A 6,000-nucleotide genomic window follows, 5' to 3' on the forward strand; every position below is an offset into this window, starting at 1 on the left:
GGAAACTGTTCTCCAGTACCTGAAGGGAATTGCAGTAAGGGGATAAGAAAGAGGAATCATAGTTATTCCAGATGTCGAGTAAAGCTATTTTGGGAAGAAGTGTCAATATCAGTATGATAATAGCAACTGTAATAATAACTACTATATAATGGAAACTATTATTTGTAAAGGAAGCATTACAATAGGTAGCTTCCCAATACAGGTCTTACAATATGGTAATTATTTATATGATAATTTCTAAGAATGTAGTCAGTACTTTCCCAAAGTGCTTGATGAGAGAGCACTGTGTGAAGGAAGGATTCAAACCTTAATCTTGCAGTGTCTTGGCTTTTTCTCTGTTATGCTTGAAAACTGAACATGGTGTCAGAAGTGAGTCAGTGTCTATAGGCACAGGCACAAAAAACTTAATTAAACAAAAACACAAATGAAATCATAATCATGGCAGTATACTGAATTCCAGTCCCTGAGCAGATGGATGTAAAAGGGATATATTTAGCAACTGGACATTCTTTAGATCACAAAGGGAAAACCACAGAGTAGCAACAAGGATACAGAAAAAGAACATCCAGCAGCCATACTGTACATTGTAAGGACAAAGGCTGGCATAAGCTTCAACAACTTCTAGACCAGCAGTGGGCAAATACTGGCCTGTGGCTGGGTCTGGTTCACCAGGATTAGCCCTTGGCTGGTGCTGCTGTAGTATTTACCTGTGCCTCTGCAGATACAAATGCTTGTGGCGCCTATTGGCTGCGGATCACTGTTCCCAGCCAATGGGAGCTGTGGGAAGTGGTATCCTGGTACGCGTCACTGCATGTAGCTACAATTGGCTTGGATCAGCAATATGCAGCCAACAAGAGCTGTAAGCCCCTGAGCCTATGGTGGCACAGGTAAATATAGTGGCGGTGGCCTGCCAGAGGCTAACACTGGTGAACCGTCACCATATTATTGCCCACTCCTTTCTAGACACATCAACAGCAGACCAAGAGAACCTGTGTTCAATCCTAGATTGCCTCCCAAAAGAATTTGCAACTCACAAAAATTGTTGTAGATGAAAAGTATCTTTGACAAAAGTGGTCAAGAATCTGGGGAAACAATAGATCAGTATATTGCCTGGCTATGAACAATGGTTGGCTCATCTGATTATCAAAGATCAAAAGATGAGCAAATTTGGGATAGATTAGGCATGATTAAGAGACAGAAGCTTGAATGCCAATGCCTAGAAAGCCCCCAATAACTCTCTACCAAGAGCTATAGATGTGTGCAAAGCTAGTGAACAAGCTCACATCCAAATGCAGAGGATAAGTGCAGATAATTCACCAAGCAGCACAGAAAAGATAATAAAACACAAAGAAAAACATACCAACACTCATGCAAAAGCAAATGTACCAATACAGAGAAGAGGAGACAAACAAAACACAAAGGAAATGCGGGAGGAAGTTTCTGTGGAGAAAAACATAAATAAGGAATATGCCCTATATATGTTGGACATATACAATAAGGCTACATCTACACTGAAGGGTTTTTGTGCAAGAAGTCTTTTGCGGAAGAGTTCTTATGCAAAAACTTCTTGCGCAAAAGCTCATCCACACCTAAAAACTCATTGCTTTTGTGATGTGCTTTTGCTCAAGAGAGTGTCCACATTGCATAGACGCTCTTATGCAAGTAAGTTCTGATGGCCATTCACGGAATGACCATCAGAGTACTTGTGCTTTTTTCCACAAGAAACCCCTGCAGAGTGTCCACACACACCTTTTTGCGCAAGAGCTGTAACACAAAAAGGAGTTATGCCTCGTAGAAGGAGATATACCTACACCACAGAAAGCCCTCTGTTCTGTTGATTGACTGTAGATTTTGTTGCGCAAAAACGCGCTTGATGTGTGGACGCTCCATGGGGTTTTGTAGTGTAGACTTAGCCTAATTTTGCCAAGAAAGATTATTCTGCCAAAGGTTAATGAGAAAAGCAAAAAAAAAAAAGCGCACTATATCAAGGAACCAATGTCACTGAGCATCAGGCTTTGCACATATGATATTAATGCAGTGCAAATCAGAAAAAAATTGTTTATAATGCTCAGACTAGCACCACAAAGACAAAGCAGCAGCACACAAACAGAATACTGAATACCAAATGCACAGTGGGCCATTAGTGAATATGACAAGCTACAAAGAACTCCTCATCATTATGCAAGAGAAGAAAGCAAAATTGTAACCAAGAAAAGTCCAAATAAAATTATATGGTGGCATGATCACAATGCCACTAAGACAATGTAAATTGAAAAAAAACCCACCAAGGAAAATTATACAGACTGAAATTTGAGGTAGAACATACAATACAGATAAAAGTTGTTTCCAGCTAAAAGTTAATTCATTCTCATAAACAAATAAGGGGAATATGGCTTAAGTATTGTTACTGTAAGATGGGTGCATAACTGATTGGAAGATGGTTCTCAAAGAGTAGTTATCTGATCATTCACTGTGAAACTGGGAGGATGTACCAAGTGGGATCCTGCAGGAGTCAGCCCTAAGTTTGGTACTATTCAATGTTTTCATTAATGACTAACATAATGAAGAGGAGATTATGCTTATGAAATCTGTGAAGGACACCAAGTGAGGAAGGGCTGGACTCACTTTGGAGGACAGTATTTAAATTCAGAATGGAAAACGGGTGCAAAATCAATGAAAGATGCCCAGGAGAAAACTACATAACAGGTGACAGATGATGACATTAGCAAACAAAAGGGATGGTGGAGCAATCTCAGAAAGATACAAGAAAAAATTAAGGCAGAGGAATTATGATATGAAAGACTTTCACAGATAAGAAAAAGTACTTTGTTTAATGCAATGACAAGGGGAAGCCTAAGAACCTCTAGGTCAGCAGTCCACAAACTTCTGAGTGTCGTGCTTCCCTGCCTGTTTACACACTCCTTCCAGGCTGCAACTGAAACTGTGGTGCGGGGTGTGGTAAGCACACTCAGGAATTAGGGGGCTGAGGCTGGGGCCAAACTAGGGGAGGGTCTGGGACCCGCAGCTACGGAGGAAGCCAGCAGCTAGCTCATGGCTAGGTGTGACTCAACTCCCAGCCTTGCCACCACCTCAGTCCCAGGCCAGAACAGAGCTCTGGCCAGCGGCTGAGGCTGGGGAGGGACCCAGCAAACATGGTGACGGGGATGTACCTGAGGGCCAAACCAGAACACAGCTGGGTGCAGGAAAAGGTTGGGTGGTGCTCTTTTCTCCATGTCCTTTGGGATGTCCTTTGTCCACCCTTCTGGGGGCATGCCCCAATTTTGGGGGCCTCTGCTCTTAGGTGTTATTGTAATTCAAATGATAAGTAAACTTTAGCAGAGACTCTCAAAGGGGATTGTAAAGAACTAAACACCCACTTTTGGTTAGATATATCTAGCACTGGGTAATTAGGAGCCAAACCAAACTAGAGAAAAGAAACGTCACCTTTACTGAAGCCCCAGAGAAGGAATAGAGGTAAGAACAAATTGAATGCCCTTATCTCAGGCCCCAGGTTTGGTTCTCCAGAATTGTAAGTCCAAAACACAGTCACTGTGCTTGGTCAAACTAATCTACTGAAGCTCCAGGGAGATCGCCTCCTTGTTCAAGTTATTTAGCTTCCTTTTTTTGATTAAACAGGCCACTGCCACTAAGCAGAGAATGTCCTAAATTGCCCCTTGTTTGATATGTGGACACTAGGCTGACCCTTAAAGGGTCAGTACACTCTTTCCTAGAGGTTATATGGTCAGAATGATATTAAGATTATTATTGTGAATGATCTGAGGGGAGCAGAGTAGGCATCAGGAAAAGCCACAGAGAGCAGTATCAGTGGTGTCAAAAGTAGCCAAGTGGGTGAGGAGGCTAAAGACTGGAAAAAAAAAAAAGGCACGTGTAGCGGAAACCAGACTGGAGGGGCTCAGGGATGAAGCATGTGAAGACAGCTTTATATTACCTAGCCTTTTTAAAATAAATACATTACATTGGGCAAATGCAGAAAGCTATGGTTGGCTATAGAGATGGCAAGAAGAAACTATTCACAAAATTGACTATTCACTTGGATTCTGTGTAGGAGCTGATATTACCTTGAGATGCCTTCCTTCTCCACTACTGGCAAAGTATCATTCCTAATCCTGAAAAGTTCAAGTTGGCTGATCGGTTATGCTTTCTGCTTACTCATTTAGGTAAAGAAGGGCTATTCTCAGTTTGAAAAAATGGTTAAGCAGTCATATTCAGTCCAAAGCAAAATTCTCAATGACTTTGATCAAAACTTTTATTGACTCCAGTGGGATTTCATCTGCATGAAGTCTATAAAATTGTGACCACCTTGTTTTACCTAATGGGAGAAGCAAAAAAAGGTGAAGAAAGTCTTATCAGTCCTTGTGCCATACCCCAGGATTGGTGTCTCCGGAACTCTAAGTTGGGGTATCTTTTACACTGCTTTGCTGTGAACAACCGGACCCCTTAACTCCATTCACCTGAAGAAGTGGGTTGTGCCTACTAAAGCTCATGATACCATTTACATTTTTGTTAGTCTTGAAGGTGATGCAAGACTATTCATTATTTTTTAAGTTTTTTCACCTATGCATAGTCCTATCCCAAGCTCTGTTCCCTAGAAATGTGTGTCTGCTTAATGTTCTCCAGGACAGTGCAAACTCATAATAAGTTTCTCATTCCAACAATGGGAATGATACATGCACTTGTTATCCCAAATGGAGTTTCCTCTCACACTGGGGAAGATAAAATAATAAAACAAGTGTATTAAATAGAGGAAAATCAATTTTAAGTGATTACAAATATACAGGCATAAGTTAGGACTGGTTACAAAGAAGATATAAAAAGGCAAATACACAAGCTAATACCTAACCTTTACCAAGGCTAATAGGTTTAAAAGTAAAAACAAGGCGTTTTTCCCACCAAAAGTCTACACTAGTCTGAGCTGGCTAGCAAATCTCTAGGCTGGGACCAATCCCCCCAGTTCAATGATGCTCCTTTTGTCTTTCAGCAATCTGGGGTGCAGCCTAACACTCTCTGGCTTGTGGGATGTTTGAAGTGTTTATGGGAGGAAATATAAATTCTTGGTTTATACCCCCCCCCAACTCACACTAGTGAATAACCTATTAAATAGGTAATGACGCTTAACACTTTGCTGGTATGCCAGTGTGTCTCCTTTGGGTATGTCTATACTACACAGCTTTTAGTAATATGGGTACCGCTAAAAGTCAGACAGTATAAATACTTTGGTGGCACTTTTGTTGACAAAAAAAAAAAACTTTCAACCCCTGTGAGTGGCATTTGCTTTGTTGGCAGCTGAGTCTCCTGGGGTTTGTCTAGACTACAAGGTTTTTTTGAAAAAAGTGGCCTTTTTTTAAAAAAAACGTCCCCTGCATCTAGACTGCTGCTGTGTTCTCTCAAAAGTAAATCGAAAGAATGCGGCAGTTTTTTTGACTGCGAAAAACCTCGTTTTACGAGGAAGAACGCCTTTTTTCAAAAGTGCTCTTTCGAAAAAAGGCACTATGTTATGCAAACTGTGCTTTTTCAAAAGAGAGCATCCAGACTGCAGCTTTCTTTTTCAAAAGTACTGATTGTAGTCTAGACGCTTTTTTCGAAAGAGGCTTTTTCAAAAGATACTTTGAAAGCCTCTTTCAAAAAAGGCGTGTAGTCTAAACGTAGCCCTGGAGACAGATCACTGTTTATACTATTACCTGCTCTGGCAAAGCTTTTGTTGTTCTGGGGGGAGGAAGCAAGTTAAACACCTGTGAACCATAAAAGCTTTGTCCCTAAATCACAAGTGGAGACAAAAAGACTTTGTGTCTGAGAAAATGGTTTGTGGGAATTATCCATAACTCCGACATATTTTAGTAACAATCATGTAGCAAAATATCCAGGCCCAGCCAAAGAGTTTGCAGGGGTTACAGAGTCCAGCCCGGGCTGCATTAATTGCTCACTGGATATATTCCACGACAGCTCTAGATTTAAGAAAAATTTCAATTGGCATCTATTTCA

The sequence above is a fragment of the Pelodiscus sinensis genome, chromosome 8, assembly GCF_052426305.1.
Source record: "Pelodiscus sinensis isolate ZL-2025 chromosome 8, ASM5242630v1, whole genome shotgun sequence".
In the NCBI taxonomy this organism is placed as follows: domain Eukaryota; kingdom Metazoa; phylum Chordata; order Testudines; family Trionychidae; genus Pelodiscus; species Pelodiscus sinensis.